The sequence below is a fragment of the Anser anser genome (assembly GCF_964211835.1).
Source record: "Anser anser genome assembly, chromosome: 2".
In the NCBI taxonomy this organism is placed as follows: domain Eukaryota; kingdom Metazoa; phylum Chordata; class Aves; order Anseriformes; family Anatidae; genus Anser; species Anser anser.
In genome coordinates, this window is record NC_139721.1 from 70,867,922 (window position 1) to 70,889,068 (window position 21,147).

Consider the following 21,147-nt stretch of genomic DNA (forward strand, 5'->3'; position numbering starts at 1 on the left):
TAAGCAAAGTGTTCACCAATATTTAAAACCTGAGTACTTACACAAGACTGCAAACCTTCAACCTGAATGTCTGCAGCAAGAAAATAAAAGTCAGCATATGCATATTCTAACATCTGGTAACATTAAATACAGTATTTATTTTCCCTATTGAACTAAACAGTTATATAACCTCAAATAACTATGAAGATAGTGAAATAAATATTCTGTTCCTTAATAAATGCATTTTCCATGTTAAAAAGACTGTGGTATGTCAATGATGTAATTAACCAGTATAACCAAAACTCCATTCATGGGAGAATAAACTGTGTGAGTAACAAGTTTGCAATTGCTTTCATAAAAATTTTAGTTCAATGTCACTAAATTTAGTGATCTACAGGGACTTCTGTCATTATGGTGATAGGGTATCAACAAAAGGACTCAGAGAAAAACATACATGTGTATTGCATCAGAAATAACAAAGTTCTTTTTTGCCAAGAACAAGAGAAATGTGTTTACAATGCAGAGGAAAGCAACATTGACTAGACAAATGACATGCAAAGTGAAAGAGTAATTTATTAAAATTCTGTAATGAATGCATAACAAGAGGTGTGCTTTGAGCTTCCCTAGGGTAAAAGATGGGACGTATCAGTACCATAGTCAGAGAGTGTCTACTAAGAAGTATGCATGTTTCCCAACGTCAGCAAATCTTATCAATGTTTTTAATTATTACTGTGAAAAGAATACAGTTCCTCGCAAATCTCTGTCTCTGTTCAACAGGAATACATCAAGATGAGGCCAGATCATACCTCCTCTCTGCCACTGCTCCAAAGGAATAATTTAATATTAAACTCTACAGGTACAAAGGAATGAAATGTGTCTTGAGGCTACTGTCACAGGTATAGCATAACCTGGTCTGCAAAGTGCTACTGTATGTAAAATATGCAGTGAATCAAATCGATTCACTGATGCAGTGAAAGTCAATAGCTTTCCATCACTTTTTAAATGAATTAAAATGCATTCTGGCCAGCCTAGGCAAACCATTTTCCCCTTCACCAAACTTATATCCAATTCATTATCTCTGCAACAAGTTGACACCTTACAATTTACGCACAAACTCCAGCATCAATGTCTCAAAAATCTTAGTTATGGGGTTTAGTTTAGGGTTAATAAGCATATATACACTAAGAGAGCTAGATGACAAACACTGATCTCAAATATTATTTAATTCTTGATGCAGTTCAAAGATCTAAAATTCGAAGTGGTATACTGAGCTAGTCTCCCATTTCCTTCTCAGACCCAAAATACCACCTGCTTCCTGTTCACATACCCTTCCATCCATCTTGTTCACACACCTTTTATAAAAATCCCCCCTTTCAAATTTTAAGCATTACTAAATGTTCCAGATCTATGCATAGATCCATTGTAAGCAGCTCTTTCATCATCATCAGAATTCATAATATTTATTGCTTCCATGGAACATTAAGCCCATGTATTCTTTTGCAAACAACTAAGGCCATGATGCTCAGTCACTTAGTTGGATCAGCACAACTTACAATTTCAGTGTCACTGACTAAATTTGGATCAGGGACTAAAATAGTTAGCCTTCCTGAGTAAGAAATCACATCCTGATCTTATTAAGCAATTGAGAGTATGACAGCTGATTCCCCATAGCACAGGCGAAAAACGGTTCTTTCTTTTTTCTTCCCTAAATACCTTTAATTCTATTATAGGAAATCAGAACAAGTGCCAAGCATTCAGATGTTGACTAAAGAGAAAAGTAATAAGGGTAACTATAATATGATAACACAGTTACTCAAGTGTAGCACATTTGTCATAGCACAAAGCCTGGTTCTCATGGGCTACTTAGCCCAACAAACAGCAACAACAAAGCAAGATGCTCATCAAACCGCATCATTCCCAAGCTTCTTTTGCACCACAAGTATTTTCATCCTTTTTATAGCATTACATTAGGTAGACCACACCACACCAAGTAGAGAATCAGAGCAGTATTACACAAGCTGAGAAGACTGGGCATAGAGTGAAGAAGATTTTAATCGTCCATGGGCAATCCTTGCTTGCAAATCTATTCATGGTTTTCTCAGGCATTTATTGTTATTTACTGTTATTTCTGCATATAGTGAAGTTATAGATTACAAATTAAGGTGATGGCCCAATTTTACCACTCTTCTTGGCAGAGAACTGTCATATTTCTAGTCTATACAGAAAACTTTGGTCTAAATTTACAGCTTTTTTTGTAACTCACTTGTGAAACAGACCACATTCTGAACCTCTCTTCTGAAAAGTACTGTCTTATCTCTAAGTGGGCTGAAGATTTCAGTTTACATCTCCTCTCTTAATTAAGCACTAATGAAAGTAGTAAAAAGCCAGATTTTGAGAGCTTTTCAGGAGCAATCACACTCTGAACAGTTGATTAATGAAGCTTTAATAATACCTTTTAGCATAAAGGAATGTTGTGGATGAAATTATATATTTCGGTCATAAGAAAGAAGCAGCAATATATTTATTGATATAAAGTAGTGATCTAACAAAGCTTAATTGTTAATAAGACAGTGAGTTAACACGATTCAAGATAGCAAGGTACCCTTGATTATTTACTACAGAGAGGACAGAGTACGTCAGATGTGTCAGGGAAACTTTCCAAGAGTCACAAGGTTCAGGGTGGACCCCCTTGTTTTCTACACTCCCCAAACCAAAGAAGTAAGGAGCCTGGGTGTAGCTGAATCCACTCCTGGTCTGACTTGGTCAGGGGTTTATGTCTAAGGATTATATGTGCACAATCAATCTCAGATATAACCTTAGCAAAGCTCACGAAGTACAGCAAGCTATTAATCACTTCCCAAGGATCTGTTGCAGCAAGGCATCTCTAGCAAGGAATAAGGGATCTCTGCAGCAGGCGTGACCTTGGGAGGCATCCCAGCTCAAGGGGATAACCTGTTGTGCAGCCAGCTGCCATGCAGAAGAGCTCAAAGGGCTCTTGGCCCACTCACTGTTTATGGGGTATGATGATGGACTAATAATTACATATAAATATATATGCGTGTGTGTATGTGTGTGTGCACGTGCATGTGCTCCATTGGTCTTCAGCTGCTGAGCAAGCTGTCTGTCAGTTTCTCCAGCAAGCAGCTTGAGCAGATATTGCGGTCACTATCTGCCTGAGCAAGGCTTCAGGTGCCACTACCAGTGTTTGAACAAGGCAACAGCCAGATGGAAGGCAAGAAGTGACAGGGAGGGGGGGAGCATACCATCACAAGGAGTAAGAAAAAAATAGCTACCGTTTTCTAAAATGTCAGCAGAGCCAGCAAATGCAGATATATAGTTGTGTATATATATTGAAATCAACAGGTCTCAGTATTTAGAATACAAGAAAAAGCCTGAAAAGACATCTAAAAATATTTAAATGTCAGGCTGCAAATAAAGGTAAATCTCTACTGACTCTCTGCAAGATAGAATAAAAAAGGCACTGGAGTATTAGATGGGCTATAACTGTGGAGCATAAAACATGAAACTTGGTAAGCGCAGAGGGTGTATACAGAGAAAGCCATCATGTAGTCTTCCTGTCATGTTGTCCATTAGAGGATTAGCTACAAGTATTCATTTGCTGCTAAACAAGTTTCTCGTCTCAAGGTTGCCATGCATCTCTTCTTGATTACATGCCCTTTAAGTCTGATTAATACTACTAACCTGCTTTTTTTTCTGTACATTATCAACTTGTCTCAGGGGTTCACTGAGAGATGTATCCATCTTAGTCATGAGGATTGAGTATGATTCCCTGCCAGCTCCTGGCAGAGGCACCATGGCTCAGCAACATGTACCCTGGTAACTGCTGTGTACAGCCAGACCAGTGGTAGGAGTGGCAAGTAAATTGGGCACTGAGAAGAGGCAAGGATCTGTGCAATGTTATGGTGCCTGCAAGCTAGTTATTAAGGAAAAGCTTTGTTTTTCTGTTATCACCTCTATCCTTTTATTCATGTGCCTTACATTGGAATTAGAGGAATAAGGCACACTCTTGTCTGCACCGGTCTGACCAAAGGACACCTTGTGTGTCTACACAGGCACAAAACACACACAACCATTTGTTTTATCACACTTCTCATTTTCTATTTCAGTCAATCAGAAATGTTCCCATGGAGAGTTTTGAGTCATGCTTAAACCATTAAGAATGCCTGACATTTATAACACTTTCCTACAGCACAATTGTTACTAGTACTGCTTGGCTTAAAAGGGAAAAAAAATGGGAAGCATTTTACCTGCATATTGTGCTGACTCAATTGAGAATGACATCAAGCTCTCTACAGAATTAAGACTTTTAAAGTTAGCACACTCAAGCCTATGAAAGACTAAAAAAGAAACAAGTTTACAATACATATTTAAACCATCAGCCAAGTACCACCAAGAGATCAGTTTGTAAAATCAGATTTCAAGAGTTCTTACACACATAATATGTGTGCTCCAGCTCCCTTTCAGTCAATAGGAGTATTCCCACTGATGTCAAAAGCCTACTGATTATGCTCATTATGGCAAAGCAGGCTTTCCTTTAGAGATGTTGAAGGTTAAATTTGTTTATTCTGTTAGCTAACAAAACTGCCATCAGTGATTATAATGTGGGAACTGCTCACACCAATTCCTAACTTTCATCTTAACAATCAGCAAGACTCATATCAAGTCAATACCATAGTATTCTTGATAGCACTACAAAACATGGCAGAAAATGATTTGGCACTAGACTGCATAGCTTATTTGTCATTGCTACTCTTTTGTCAAGTATAGTGTAGACTACGGTCAGTGATGAGTAGCAAATATATATAAATATATATATTTCCTGAACATATTAGTGTTAGGTTATGTAATAATAAACTCATCTGCACACCCACAGAGAAACACAGACAGACAATGGTAGGTGGAAGAGCCCAAGTAATACCTTGCTCTGTCTCCTCCCAGGCCCATTGATCATCAGCAGTCCATCTCTACAAACTCAGATATGCCTAGAGGCACAAGCACAGGCAGGAACCAAGGGCTGTACGAGGCAAACGACCAGTTTCACACCAATGTCCAGGTGTGAAACCTGTCAAGATGAGCCATGAAGAGCATGTCTCTGGATCACCTCTTGGACTGAGGAGGTCACTGGCTATGGGCATAGGACACTTTATGAGATATAAGGGAAGGGCATTTCATGGTTGCATGTTGTGTTACTGTGAAGTGTCTGGCCACTACATACATATATGTAGTGCGTACTCATGTTCGTGTGCATGCCTACTGGCAATATGTTCTCAGCCTTCCTACAGGTTGGACCTGGGGGCATGGAGCTGTGGCAGCCTCATTTCAGGATTACAGATTAGTCTCCTCTGCCAATTAGCAATCTCCAAAAAGCAATTTAGGTTCACTGCACTCATATCTGTTTTTGTTTCCTTCTCCACATCTGTGCAACTTTTTTTTTTTTTACTTTTTTTTTTTTCTTTTTTCTACTAAGCTTGCTGACAAGGTTCTATGAAGAATCCTACTTGCTTAATACACCAGTGCAAAACAGTATAGTATCAACTGCTGTTCAGCCAGATATGTGCTCTCAGAAATGAGCAGCAGCAGCTCAATGCAGACATGCAAATTTAACTCTTGCAAAAGGCAAAATTAGTCAGAGAGAGAACTGATATGCAAACTTCATCCAGGGTCAAAAGAAATCTAAGGTGACAAAAATATTGCCATTACTTTTTTGTCAAACACAGAAAGCATACAGAGGGTGGAAGCAAAGACAAGTAACCTATGAGGAATACATAGATATTGTCGGAGTATCCAGGGATGGAGTTAGGAAAGTTAAAACCCAAATGGAACTCAGTATAGTCAGGGATGTCAAGGGCAACAAGAAGGGCATCTGCAAGTACATCAGTCACAAAAGGAAGACTAAGGAAAATGTGCGACCTCTGTTGAAGGAAACAGTAGGCCTGGTTACCCAGGACAGTGAAAAGTTTGAGGTACTGAATGCCTTCTTTTCCTTAGTCTTTACCAGCAAGCCTGGCCTTCAGGAATCCCAGGTCACAGAGATCAGGTTGAACAGCTGGAACAAGGAAGATGTACCTTTGGTGGAAGAGGATTAGGTTAGCGAATACTTAAGCAAACTGGACATTCACAAGTCCATGGAAGCTGATGGGTTGCGCCCACAAGTGTTGAGGGAGCTGAGGGAGCTGGCAGATGTCATTGGGAGGCCACTTTCAATATTTTTTACTTGATTGTGGAATCTGGGAGAAAAATCCAAAGACTGAATGAAAATAAATGGCACCCATCTTCAAGAGGGCAAGAAGGAATACATGGGGAACTATAGTCTGGTCAGCCTCACCTTGATCCCTGGGAAGCTGACTTAACAGCTAAACCTGGAAAACATTTCCAGGCACAAGAAGAAGAAAATCTTCAGGAAGAGTCAGCATAGATTCACCAAGTGGAAGTCATGCCTGCCAACCTGATAAGCTTCAATAATGAAATCACCAGCCTGACAGATGAGGGGAAAGCAGTGAATATTGTTTTCCTGGACTTCAGTAAAGCCTTTGATATTGTCTCCCACAAGATCCTCATAGAGAAGCTGTTGAAATATGGGCTGGATGAGCAGAGAGTGAAGTGGATCAAAAACTGGTTGAACAGCTGTATTCAGAGGGTAGTAGTCAGTGGAACAAAGTCTACTTGGAGGCTCGTAATGACTGCGGTACCCCAGGGGTCAACAATGGGTCCAGACTTCTTTAACCTCTTTATTAATGACCTGGAAAACGGGGTACAGTGCATCCTCAGTAAATTCACAAATGGCACAAAAGTGAGGGGAGTGGATGACTCACCAGAAGACCATGCTGCCATCCACAGGGACCTTGACAGGCTGGAGAAATGGGCTGACAAGAACCTCATGAAGTTCTACAAGGTGAAGGGCAAAGCCCTGCACCTGGGGAGGAAGAACCCCAGGTACCAGGACTAGCTGGGGACCACGTGTCTGGAAAGCAGTTTGGCAGAAAAGGGCCTGGGGGTCCTGATGGGCACCAAGTTGAACATGAGTCAGCAGTGTGCCCTTGCTGCTAAGCAGGCTGATTGTATGGCTGGGCTGCATTAGGCAAAGTATTGCCAGCAGGTGAAGGGAGGTGATCCTTCCCCTCTACTCAGCACTGGTGAGGCTACATCTGGAGTGCTGGGTTCAGTTCTGAGCTCCCCAGTACAAGAGAGACACATAACTCCTGGAGAGTCCAAGGAAGGGCCATGGACATGATGAAGGGCCTGGAGAATCTTTATGGGGAGAGGATGTGAGAGCTGGGACAGTTCATCCTAGAAATGAGGAGGGTCTGGGGAGATCTAGTCAACATATATGAACTCCTGAACAGAGGTTGCAAAGAAGATGGAGATAGTTTCTTTTCTGTGGTGCCCACTGACAGGACAAGAGGTAATGTGCACAAACTGAAACATAGGAATTTCCCTCTGAAGATCAGGAAAAACTTTACCATGAGGGTGACTGAGCACTGGCACAGGTTGTCCAGAGAGGTTGTGAAATTTTCCTCTTTGGAAATATTCAGAAGCTGTCTGTATGTGATCTTGGGCAACCTGCTATGGGTATCCCTTCTTGAGCTGCATGGTTGGATCAGAGGGGTCCCTGCCAACCTCAACTTTTCTGTGCTTCTTTGAAATTACATGTAGAATATAATAGCTTTTTTATTTTAGAGAGACTTATGCCTCTTATAAATTCACTGTCAGTCACCGATATGAATGCTAGTATAGAGCAGATGCTCTTTTTGGACTTCCTGTAAGATATTTCTTTTCTGATTATTTATTTATTTATTACTATTTAAAACTAAATGGCTGTTGGAAATGACTGACATGCATAAAGCAACCATATAGTATAGTTGCAGAAGAAACAAATAGTTTTAATTCCACTGTAGGTCAGATGCTACAGCACACTTAATGGTATAGCACCCTTTTTCTATTTAAATGCCTTGAACATATTTTTCTATATTTAATTAATATGGGAAGTTTTGTGGGAAGTTTAATTAGTCAGACTATGCCAATTTCCAAAAACAACCCTGTGGAACAATACTTATATGATATTAAACCAACAGGAATTACAAGAAAGGTTAATTAAAGCAGACTTATTAGGTAGTTTAAATCTATATTACATTTTTTTATCATTCATTCATGCCTGAGTAATTAAATATATGTATAGAGAAGCACAAAAACAGAAATTTATGCATATGTGTATATATTCTATGTATTTAGCTTGTGCAGTGGAACACGAGTAACTATTAATTATGTGAATTTTTTTGGTAAGCAAAGGATGAAGTGTGTGCACCAAGTAGGATCATGGCTAGTTGAACAGGTACTGCTTGGCTTGTTTTCCCTCAGTGCCAGATATTGGCTCATTTTAGCTGATAATACATGGAATATCATTTATTATGTATGTATGTTTCAACCAAACACTTTAAAATTTGAAATTAACTTTTAGATAGCTTAGTAGTAGTAATGCTCTTATTACAGAATGGGAGTACATGCTTATCAAAAGGTTAGCAGAAGCAGAATTGTAAGTTACAGCACTTAAAATCTGACTTCCAGTCCTCAGGATCCTGAGAGTTATTTTACAGGAAAGGATGTTTTTATTGTTGTAGAGATGAAGAAATAGAAAGACCAATTTCTGCCCTGTGGACAAATGGAGAAATAGTGATAGATTATCTGGCAAGATGCATTTGGCTTTCCAAGGTGAAATATACCTACAACTGCCAAATAATTCCTTTCCCCCAGCTGTAGATGTGTCATGCAGTAAACCATATATTCCTGTTACATTATTTTTTATTTTTTTTTCTTTCAGCAGACTGAAAGGCTTGTGTTTGATAAGGAAAAGTGAGCTTATTCTTAAATGTTTTTCCCATCATCAGACACTAAGTCATAAAAATAATATAAGTAAAATGCTGTCACAAATATATTTTTATTCGTGCTAAAGCTTTTTTTTTTTTTTTAATGTTGCTACAAGAGATTGCTCAGGTGAGGGTTAGTGTGTGTATGCTTATAAATCCAAAAAGCTCCTGAACTCTTTGCTGCCCAGAGGAATGCAGGTTTTGATGGAAAAAAATGTTAAGTTTTACAGTGACGACACAAAGATGGAAAAGTCAAGAAGTGACGGTGAATTACCTGTCAATTATGGGATTTCTCTCCCTCTCATTTTTTTTTCCCCTCACAGAACACATGCTGTTTTGATCCCTTTTCTGTGAAGTATTATAAGTTAGGTAAGCACTGCATGTAGTAGTCATCCTCTTATTGACATAGAGACCATATGAATAATGTATGCTCATTTGAAAATAGTAGTGATATAAATATCTGAATGTTATGCACGTTTTTGTAGTTTAAAAAATTATACAGCAAATGTTTCTCAAATACATTTGAAGTGATGAGAGGTGAAAATATTTTCCATATTTTCTGCAGTTTATTGATCACAGAACCTAAGATAGGTAGCCTTGAACGTGTTTCTTCAGCTAGCTGAGTCTTTTCAGTGACAGTGTTGAATGTCGTGACTTCAGGAAATAAACTATTTCATGAAATTGGTTAAATTTAGTCCAGGTTTAAGCAGGAGCAACTCAAAAGATTAGAGATGGTGCTGTGTCTCACATATTCTGGGGTTTAATGGTTATTTTCTGACTTTTTCACAGCCGTAGTTCGTCATTTTCAGTAGACAGCTGTGCAGATCAGGATCAGATGTTTGCTAAAATAAACATTTGCATTTTTATCCTCAATCTGTGCCAGGATATTACAGAAAAATGTACACTAACAAATGCTGGCTTCTAAATTATTAGTGTCTGTTAAGCTGATACTTCTGTGAAGACTAACAATTGATCTCTAGAAAAAAATACATTCTCTCCATTTGAAAATTTGATGGATTGACCCTTGCCAGCAATTAAGCCCCCACCCAGTCGCTTGCGTCCTGTCTCATGTGTTCCCCATACTACCCCAGGTGAGGAACTGCAACAGAAGAGTAAAAGCAAGGAAAACTTGTTGTGAATAATAAAGGCAGTATACAAAGTGACAGAAAAACAGTAACAACAAAACAAGTGATGCAAAAGCAAGCACTCACTGCCTCCCACCAGCAGACTGATGACTAGTCTGTCTCTAACCAATGGCTACCTTGGAAAAATGGGTTCCCACCAGTTTTATGGCTAAGCATGATATTAAATGGTATGGAACATCTTTTTGGTCAATTTGAGTCAGATGTCCTGGCTATGTCCCCGCCCAACATCTTGCCCAATCCTGCCCTGCTCCCTGCAGGTGTCAGAGTGAAAAACAGAGAAGGTCTCGAATGTTGTGCAAGGTCTGTTCAGCTGCAGCTGGAACTTTGGTGTGTTATCAACACTTGTTGATCACAAATATAAAATGCAGCTCCATATGGGCTGCTGTGAATACAGTTAACTCTATCTCAGCCAGACTCAGTACAGAAAACAGCACTGTTTGTTGTGGAAACAAGAAAAGCAAGTCACTTAGGAAACTCTAAATAAAGAATGTACTAGTGGAGCAAGCAGTTGACTAGACGTTTTAGCCTTGGAGAGATGTTTTCTATGTATTTGGAGGTTGCTGTGGATCATATTTATACAGATATTGTGAAAGGGCCCCAAGCTCTTGCTGTTAGACAATATAACTCAACATAGAAACTGATTTCATTAGTTATAATTGAGGTGGGGAAAGAAAAGTTGGAAATGAGAGACAGAATCAAATATCCATATGAAGGCTTTTTCTGAGCTGGTCTTTTATGAAGATGTAGATGGAGAGGAAAGAAGAGCAGGATAGAAGCTTTTCTTCCAAGATCACAAGATGTTCCTTCCTGTTACTGTGATGGGAGAGCACTCCTGTACATAAGAAAGAGCTTTCATTTCTGTCAAGCTAAACTTCTTTGCTCTAAACCAATGTCACCAGCTCTCTTCCCTTCACAGAGCTAGTGCTGGTGAAAATGTAGCTACAGTTATGGAAATATTTTCTTCTCTTTTTTTCTCAGTGCACTGGCTTGCTCTTTACTCATAGTTCTACTTTACAAAATGTGGTATTGTTTATTACTTGAGATATCTTGTCACTGCAGGTAATAGTAACAGCAGGGACCTCTGGCATAAAGACAGGTGTCTATAAAAACAATGAAAAACTTTAGTGGGAGTGATTGGCCCCTCGAACAACTTACTAAAAACTTTTTTTTTTTTTAAATAAGAAAAACAAACAAAACCTGGATGGATCCCAAACCAATGGATCTAATTCCATTGGTTCCTTCTCATCTTGTGGTGGATTCACCTCCGCGGACTCCTCATTGCTGTCCTGCTAATAGGCATGCCTGGGCCCCGTGGCATGCTGGGCCAAATGGAATGCCTTTGACCTGTGTGGTTTTCAGGCTGGTTGGTGTGCCATGGTGCCACACCACTCTGTGGTCAATTTGCATGCCTGGGTCCCACGCTGATGTCTGGTTTATGGGCATGTCTGGGTCCCATGCTGTGTTCTGGACGATGGGAACGTCTCTGCCCCACACGGCTTTTTGGCTGATGCTCCTGCCTTCGCTCGACACCATCTTTGCACCAATGGGAATACCCAGGCAGCCTGTTACTGTATACTTGAGGAGCAGGCCTGGGCCTCATGCCATTGTGGTACCAACCTTTCTTGGTATACAAGAAAGGTTCATAGTTTGCAGAAATGTTAATAGTAACTTAATTGATCTTCTTCAATTTCTTTAGATACAACTTCAGTATGAATTTATAAATTAAACTAAATCATGCTTCTGAAAAATATTTGCTTTTTACATTATTCTTTACCTGTCAGCATCTTTTAAAATTCATAATATTGTTCCAGCTTTGTTTACTGAAGCTTAAATACTCTATCCTATAGGTGTGGTGGTTTTACTCGTGTGGGCAGCAGAGTTCCACCACAGCCGCTCTCTCACTCCCCCTCCTCAAAGGGGAAGGGGGAGAAAATGCGATGCAAACTGCTTAAGGGTTGAGATAAGGATGGGGAGGTCGCTCAACAATTATCGTGACAGGCAAAACAAACTCAGCATAGGGAGACAGTAAGATTTATTGCCTATTACTAACAAGCTAGAGAAGTGAGAAACAAAGGAAAGAAAACAAAAATGCCTTCCCCCCATCCACCCTCTTCCACCTCCTTCCCTCTGAGCAGTGCGGGGGAACAGGGGTGTGGGGGTTATGGTCAGTCTATAGCACTTCGTCTCCACCGCTCCCTCATGGTCACTCTCTGCACCTGCTCCGCGTGGGGTCCCTCCCACGGGATGCCGTCCTTCCTGAACTGAGCCTGCGGGGGCTGCCCACAGGCAGCAGCTCTTCAAGGACTGCTTCCACATGGCTCCGTACCACGGGGTCCATCCCTCAGGAAAAAACTGCTCCAACCTGGATCCCCCACGGGCGGCAGCTCCCCCCAGACCCCCTGCTCCTGCGTGGGCTCCTCTCCACGGGCTGCAGCTCCGGCCCGGGGCCTGCTCCTGCGGGGGCTCTCCATGGGCCGCAGCCTCCTCCAGGCCACATCCACCTGCTCCACCGGGGGCTCCTCCATGGGCTGCAGCGTGGAGATCTGCTCCGTGTGGGACCCATGGGCTGCAGGGGGACAGCCTGCTCCGCCAGGGGCCTCTCCACATACTGCAGGGGAACTGCTGCTGCGTGCCTGGAGCACCTCCTGCCCTCCTTTTTCACTGACCTCGGTGCCTGCAAGGCTGTTTCACACTCCTCTCACTCTCCCAGCTGATGTGTGGCAGTGTTTTTGTTTTTTTTTCTTCCCTGTCTTAAATATGCCCTCACAGAGGCGCAAACAACATCACTTATTGGCTCTGCTCTGGTCAGCAGTGGGGCCCTTACCTAACATGGGGCAGCTTCTGGATTCTTCTCACAGAAGCCACCCCTATGGCCCCCTGCTACAAAACCTTGCCATGTAAACCCACTACAATAGGAAAGCACAGAACAGGTTAAGTTGCATATTTTATACCATGTGATCTTGTTTTATAATACCCGATATTGTTCCTTTTATATTAAAAATTTTGGAAAGAGTTGAAGTAAAATTCTCACTTTTCCTCTGGAGCTTTCCAAATCTATAGTTTTTTTTTTTTTTTTTAATAAAAAGGGTAAAAAATGTGTACTTTCATTTAAACTTATCATTTCAATATCTTTTTGTCCAGTGTTTTGCATAGTTTAGATATTCTATGTACTTTCAAGTGTCTTCAGTTTCCTCTGATGCTTTTTCTGTTGAATCCTCAAATGTCTCCTGTTTAGGAGTTACAGACCTCTTAATATTTATTTAAAGCTGCCATATTCATTTTTTTCTCAATTTCTTTTCTCGTTACTTCCCCCTCCTCCTTTCTTATAAGTAGTAAATGAAATGTCTGTCTTCTCTTCCTAGAAGGAAACCAGGACACATTTATCAGTGTTTGCTTTCTCTTCTTGTGCAATTGTCTGAGAATTATTGTCTATCTTGGTCCATTTACTGTGTGTATGCACAGCAAAGGTGTTTTAGCAGGTGTTCTCAGGATAAAAAATAACTGTCTTGCACTCTGTCTTAAGAAAAGTATGCCATTAATTTCTACTTGCCATCAAGTAGAAATTAATTCATGAATGTGTAAATTGGGGAATACCATTTACAGCATGTAACCCAAGCAGTATCAGTCCTTTAAACTGAAGAGGCTCTGACTTGATTGCTTTTGATGACAGGAGCTCTGTATTTTTAAGGGGAAAATTCATTCAGGCTCTTTAAATTCTAAAAGGGATGATTTAACTGGAAAGTATAAAAACATCAACATGTCTGTGTTTTATTGGAACTGCTCTGCTTTTCTGAAGATAACTAGGAATGCTTAATAAGCTGTGTACTGGAATATTTCATTCACTCATACCACGTTTTTTACATTTTATCCCTTATCATATGCTAATGTGAATGGGTAATCCTAAACATGATCTCTTTCCAATTCATTTTATTTAACCTAAAGAGTGTTTTGCTTCAGCATAAAATCTTGTTTATCTCATTTCCATCAGATTAAATCCTGTCACTTGAATCAAAAGTGACTTTTTTTTTCTTGGTAAGATTTTAATAACATGGTCTGGTTTCAAACAGGACATGTTTAAAGACAATGGTGTAAGGATTTTTTTTTTTTCTTGAGGTTTGCACAAACCCCCACATCCATTTTCTCACACATCAGTTGTAGCATCGTTTTAGCAGGTGATTAGCAATGAATTTATTTCTTTAGTATATTTTTGCTATAGAGGAGTGTTTGTGGCTGAAAATGATGTATTCCTGTTGGTAAGGAATCTGTTGCATGGGTAGTTTTGCACTATACTTCCCTTCCTTGATAAATCAATTTCAAGCAGATGTTCAATACCTTTAGAGTGCTACATATAATCTTAATCGTGGTAGATGCTGTGTATGTTTTTAGATCTGACCAACATAGGTGTCTTAGGATGGGTTGCTTTTAATATCTGTTGGCAGTGTTTTACATTTGGTGGTATTTGTCCATGCAGAGAGAAACAACAGGCTTTCCAGGGTGAAAACTAAACTATTACCAATACTTTTGCTGTCTCTGGCAGTTTTGTTAATCCGTACTCTGTTTTTCTTTGATTATAAATTCCTGAAAATATAAGTTTTCAGCATTGTAACAACATGCTCTTTTTTTTTTTTCTTTTCCAAAATGTTTCTATATTTTGGGCTAACTTTTGTCTGAATCAAAATGGATGCAAATTGCTCTGAGAAGCAAAGGGAAACAATTTTCAGGATTTATGTTTTGGTTCAGCAGGTGAATTATTAATTATTAATTATTGTTTGTTTTTTTCTCTTGATCATATATATATTGTCAAATAGTAAGAAAAAAATGTATGTTTCTTTCCTTCCTCCCAACAACTTATATTTTGATATTTCTATATCTGATTACTAAGACTTGAAGATTTTCATCACAAAAGTGATAGCTTCAGTAGAAGGTACTATAAGAATGGAAACTGACTTCCATAATAGGGCACACGGCTATGAATTGATATTTTAGGCAATAATGTAAGAACTATGTCCTGAGTACCCATGTTCCATTCTCTTAGTGTTTGGTTTGGTTTGAATATAGGATGAGGGACTGGATTATATTTTCTCCTTCCTGTATGACTCTGACTTCTAAAAACCTTGTTAAAGAAATTCTGCCTGCTGACATACCTTTTGAAAAGTTGAATTGTTTTATATTGAAAATATAAACAATGAAACTTTACAACTTTTTAGAGTGAAATGCCCTATTTTTAAAATGTTGCTGGAAAATGTTTCAATATTGTCAATTTCTCTCTTTCAGTGAGGCTAAGCTACATTGCGAAATTTGACTTGCATATGCAACTAGTTTTTCTTTGAGACAGCGCATGTGACTAGTTTACTACTCCCTGATGTGTTCTTGTAGTTCTAAGAAAAAAATCTCTCGGTTTTCCTACTCTTTTTAAATTACATAGCATTTACAATTTCATTTGGTCTCCCTCACTCTCACAATTAAGAAGTAGTGAAAATTACATCCTATATTATATTCTATATTTATGCATATCTAATTTTGGCCTATTCCAATACTATTATGACTGAAAATTAACCATTAATGAATAATGTTAAAAATTATCAGGGTAAACACCACCATAGGGAGATAGGTTGTATGAACTTCTTGTAAAGCATATTAAGAGTTTCTGTTTCTAAAATTATTGTGGAACCATTTGGCAGCTCTCAAGACTCTGTCTGATGGTTTTAAAATTAAACTTCTGGCAGAAGTTTTCCTTAAATTGCCGCTTTGATGTCAAAAATACATGGGAGATGTCAGACAGCATTTTCCAATGAAGTTAGTTTGGGGGTGTTTGTGAGGTGGTTTGTCATCACATTGAAGGTGCTATTGGTGCTGAGGTAAAATGATGAAAAATGTAAGGTCTTCCATAACTATTGCTATAATGAAGTTTACTTCCTTTCCTGTGTATTCCTATTACCTGCATATGGAGGTAATCTGCTATTTTCACCTTGCTTTGAACTGATCAACCTAAAATGTTTCCCTCCAAATAATTAATTCTTATGTGTTTTTCTCTTCTCAAGAAAAAAAAAAGTACTTTCCTTTAACTACAATCTACAGAAAAAAAACTCATTTAACCAATATTCTGTAACCATCTACATGCAGTTCCACTTTTAACATGAAAAATTCAGTCCGTTGAATAGAACATAAATATGATGAATATGATAATGAGTTTGCTCTTTTATTATGTGAAGGACAGAGGTGACCTCTAAAGATCACTGAAGTTGAGGGAAGAGAGAAAATTTCCTGTTTGGAAAAAGTTGTTTGGTCAGAGAAGGTGTATCTATATAAATAACTGATATAGTGTGAAGAGGGGAGCACTGGAGTTAGTTTGATTTGGTGTGATCCATTAGGGTTTTAGCATGCCCATGTTGCATGTTTCCTGGCACTGATTTTCATGCCAGATGTCTCTTCTGGGTGTATGCTATGCATTTTTATCTACTGGGTGATGTGAAATAGGTTTCTGTACAGCGATTGCAGATTGCTTTGTTCTTACAAATGTTCTTACGATCCCATGCATGCATAGAGAGCAAATGCTGAAGGACATTAGAGAAGATGTACTTCCTTTCTGTTGGAGGTATGCTTTGTCTATGTTTCAGGTGGGGTCATCCAGTGCATGATTTCAACCTTGACTCACCCAGACGGGATGTTATTTTGAGCCCACTGGAGATGAATTCAGGAGCATACTGCATGAATCCAAGGCAAACTTACCAAAAAGGGAACCCTGCTCTTACAGAAACACTCACAGTGTCCCTGTAACAAACAAGTACCAAATGTAAGTGAAGGCCCAGTAAAACTTCTTTTTTCTGGATGCCCTATCAAGTCTAGTGGTGATGTTTTTAATTGTAAAGAAATTTCAAAAGTCAAAGGTGAATGTGTGAATGCTGATAATACATTGACATGTTATCAGTCTCTGAGAGGTCTGAGCATAGTGAAATTATTTGGGCAAAATAGTGAAGCTATTTCGGTAAAAAGGATCATTTATGGGTCTTTGGATTACAGTTTTTGTGCATCATTTGAAGGAAAATTGATTTTACTTTATTTTTTTTACAATTGTTGTTAGGAATTGGTAAGTTAAAATACAGAAGCAATTATTTTGAATTTGGTAAATTGTTTTTTCACTTGAATTCTGCTGCCCTTCATTCAGCTGGATTACCTGCAAGGTTGCTGGTCATTATTTGTCCTCTTTTGCAGGTAATGCCAGATTGAAGAAGCCTTCCTAAATGTCTCCCCTGTGCTGACTACATGTTACATTTCAACCTATACCTGCCTTGTTTTATCACTTTTAGTTTATGTGACCTGGGACCACTCAAGTGAATGTACAGTTTTCTGTCTCAGACCTAATCTGAGAAGTTACTTGCTTCTGTCTGGTAACTCAGACAGAACTGGTGGATCCCCACAGTACACCAGTCCTGTCCCTGCATTTGTGACCTAGTGAACATGCAGCAAGGTGGTAAGAGTTTTTGTGAGCTCCAAGTACTGATCTTGATGGGTGTAAGCTTCTATATATCCTGAAGACAGCATCTGTTCTGTAATGTAGGTGGTTACTATGTGGCATTCTGTACAGACAGCTCACTAGCTGAATAGACTGGGAGATCCATACAAGTCTTAGTAGTGTGCTTAAAACAAACAAACGCTTTAATCTTACTTGTAAATTTCTTAACTTCTAACCATTTGGTAAGCTTGACTCAGTTGTCCTATATTTATGGTGTGAATGCAAAGTAGTCATTAGTCAATTTTTAATTATATTTAGTCTAATAATCATGCTTGTCCCTTCATACCAAGCATTTGACTTTAAGGGCAATGAGGGTATAAAAATAAAAGGATCTGACATGACATGTGTCTTGCATTGATTAGCTTGAAAGAAAGATGGTTAGTACGCTATGGCAAAAGTAATTTGACTTGCAAATACGGACCTAGTGTGTCTTTTGAGTATAATTTTTGTGATTGCTCTCCATGTAGGATCTCATCTCAGTCACTTTCTTAGTGCAGCTTAACAAGGTTTGAATGGCATAATTGACTGCAGAATTATCTACCTAATGCAAAGCCAATGGAAGAGATTCAGATTTCAGTAACTTTGAATTATGTCTTCAGCACATAGACCTGATTCCTGTGACCAGCTTAGATATACTTTGCATAGGGCAGAAAGCAAAATGCTTTCATGTTGCTTTTACAGTTCCACAGGGGTCAATGTGTACAAAACTAATTGCTACAAGGTCAAGAGTCATGCAAGCCACCTTCTTTGTGATGAAATATGTATGTTTCTTATAGGATGATTTAAGACTTAAGATTTTTTCCTCAAGGTAAGGCAATATAAGAAAGCAAGAACTGATTACAGACATTTAGTAAATCATAGTCGTAGAATCATAGAATGGCTTGGGTTGGAAGGGAGCTTAAAGATCATCAGGTTCCAACCCTCCACTAGATCAGGTTGCCCAGGGCCTCATCCAACCTGGCCTTGAACACTTCCAGGGATGGCGCATCCACATCTTGTCTCAGCAACCTGTGCCAGTGCCTCACCACCCTTTGGGTAAAGAATTTCCTCCTAACATCTATTTAAATCTCCCCTCTTAGTTTAAAACCATTCCCCCTTGTCCTATAATCTGCCATTGTAAAAAGTCACTCTCCACCTTTTTTATAAGCCCCCTTTAAGTACTGAAAGGCTTATGTTAGGTTGTGTTAGGTAAACATGAGGGTTTTTAAGTGAAATCATCATGAATGCTGCTGATTTATTTATTTATTTAGTGGTAGGGAGGTTAATGAAATTTCTATATCAGTTGTTGTAGTGGTGTGGTGGTTTTGCTTGGGTGGGCAGCTGAGCTCTACCACAACCTCACTCTCACTCCCCCTCCTCAAGAGGAAAGGGGGAGAAAATATGATGCAGAGGGCTCAAAGATAGGATAAGGATGCCAACCACTAGGTAGGTTGGCCAAAGCCCCATCCAGCCTGGCCTTGAACACCTCCAGGGATGGGGCATCCACAGCTTCTCTGGGCAACCTGCTCCAGTGCCTCACTACCCTTACAGTGAATAACTTCTTCCTGATGTCTAATCTAAATCTATTCTCTTTTACTTTAAAATCATTTCCCCTTGTCCTATCACTATCTGCCTGTGTAAAAAGCCACTCTCCATATTTTTTAAAAGCTTGCTTTAAGTACAGAAAGACTGCAATGAGGTCTCCCCAGAGCCTTCTCTTCTCGAGGCTGAACAGCCCCAGCACTGTCTTCCTTGGACAGGTGCTCCAGATCTTTGCTCGACTTCATAGCCCTCTGAACTCGCTCTATCAGGTCCAAATCTTTCTTGTGCTGAGGGCCAACTGTGACCCTATCCTATCCAGACTTAGGGGTCCCAACATTTTTTATTATTATTATTATTATTATTATTATTATTATTTTCAATGCTCTGTATATATATCTAGCCCCAGTTACCTACCCTCTGTTTGGGAACACAGGATGTGTATGTGGAGTCCCAGCCCCACAGGGTTAGACAGCCTTGAGGTAACAGGACTGCTGGTACCAAGTTTCAGGTATTATTGTTATGATGATACTAAAGTCAGCCACCTCACAGATCACACATCAGCAAAACAATTATGTTTATTTTACACCTCTGTAGAGGTTTCCGTGAGGAAATCTGGAAATGTTTATACAAATATTAATGGGTTCTACTTTAAAGTAGCTTTATAAGGGTTGCAATAAGAAAGAAAGAAATGAATAAAATGAGTCTAAATGGGAAGTCCTAAAATATATTGTACTTTAAGTGATATTCTGCACTGCCTAATTCTTTTTACAGGAACTATAAAGTATAATTTTATTACACTATGGGTTAAAATTGCTTCAATCAAGACATTGCTTTGGGATTTGAGTTTTTTTTTTTTTAAACTATGCTTTTTTGATTGTATCCATTAAATCTGAAGAATAAAAGTGATTAAAATGCTATGTTCTGCATATGTTCCCCAAGTATACACAGTTTTACCACTTGTTAAAATAAGCAAAGGATGACACTATTATGAAGCAACCAGTATATAACCAATCTTAAAAAAAAAAAAAAAAAGGTACTGAGCAAGTAGAAGTCTGAGAGTACATAGATTCCTGTATTCTAAGTTGTTTTATGATTTCTTATAAATCCATATTGTTTCCATTACAGAAAAGAATATTTTTCATATGGTGGTTATTACGGCACAATAATTCTAAATTGTCCCATTGGTCATCCAAATGTTTTGAGAATTTCTATATAAAGCTTGATCAAATGCTTTAAACAAAAATTCAGGCTTTGCCCACAATTAACTATAATTCTCAAATTTAATTGAAATTACTCTAAGAATATTTTTACTCTAGCATAATATTTCTAAATCTAGAATATCTATCCTAGAAGTATTCCAATGTCATGACAGTATAGAATAGGCTATGTGAAAAAGGGACTTATTGTCTCATACTGTTACTACAAACTAACATCTGTATTATATCCAAGTATTGGGAGAATAGGTTTCTCTATAATTCCAGGAATGTTGACAACTGATAATGGGGAATTTGTTGCATTGTTTTTCTTTACAAACCAGACCCAACAGGAATTGGGTGATAAGGGAGGGAAAAACAGATACTGCTGTAGTACTGCAACTCTAAATGAACCTGATAATAAAATTATTTACTGCTATTGAAAGACACTACCTGTGCAAAGGATGCATCTTTACTTTTATGTTGCTGATGATTACTGCAATTTTCTCTAGCTAACCTTGTTTATTATTGCTTACAGACTGGAATTTTATTCATAGATCTTCTCTGAATATTGCTTTTTTTCTTCATAGCTTACTTCTTTACTCTTGGAAGAAGCTTTATACACATGATTTCAGACTCCAGACAGCACTAAATAAAACTTAGTTGCCTGTATTCTGGCTTATGAGAAAATACTTATTTGTCACAGTCAATGCTGGAAGGAAAATTTGCTGCTTAAACATAGGTAATGAAGAATTGACCCTCACTGTGTTGCAGGAGAAACCATGTGGGCTTGGGGGACAGGACGGATGGAGAGGGGAGAAGGGAGAAATCAACTCTGTTTTAAGATATGCACTGCTTTTAAATTTCCCTGCTGGCTCAGTGCATTAGTTGGCTTGTCACATCTAATTTTCTCA

The 21,147-nt window shown here is 38.8% G+C and overlaps 1 long non-coding RNA gene across 1 annotated transcript; it reads left to right on the forward strand.

Annotated features, from left to right (window-relative positions):
- Nucleotides 1-6,959: 6,959 nt before the first annotated feature.
- LOC310894729 lies at nucleotides 6,960-17,854 on the forward strand. Its single transcript, XR_014580120.1, has 3 exons — nucleotides 6,960-7,402; nucleotides 16,624-16,799; nucleotides 17,219-17,854. It is a non-coding gene; the product is annotated as an uncharacterized lncRNA (long non-coding RNA).
- The last annotated feature ends 3,293 nt before the right edge of the window (nucleotides 17,855-21,147 follow it).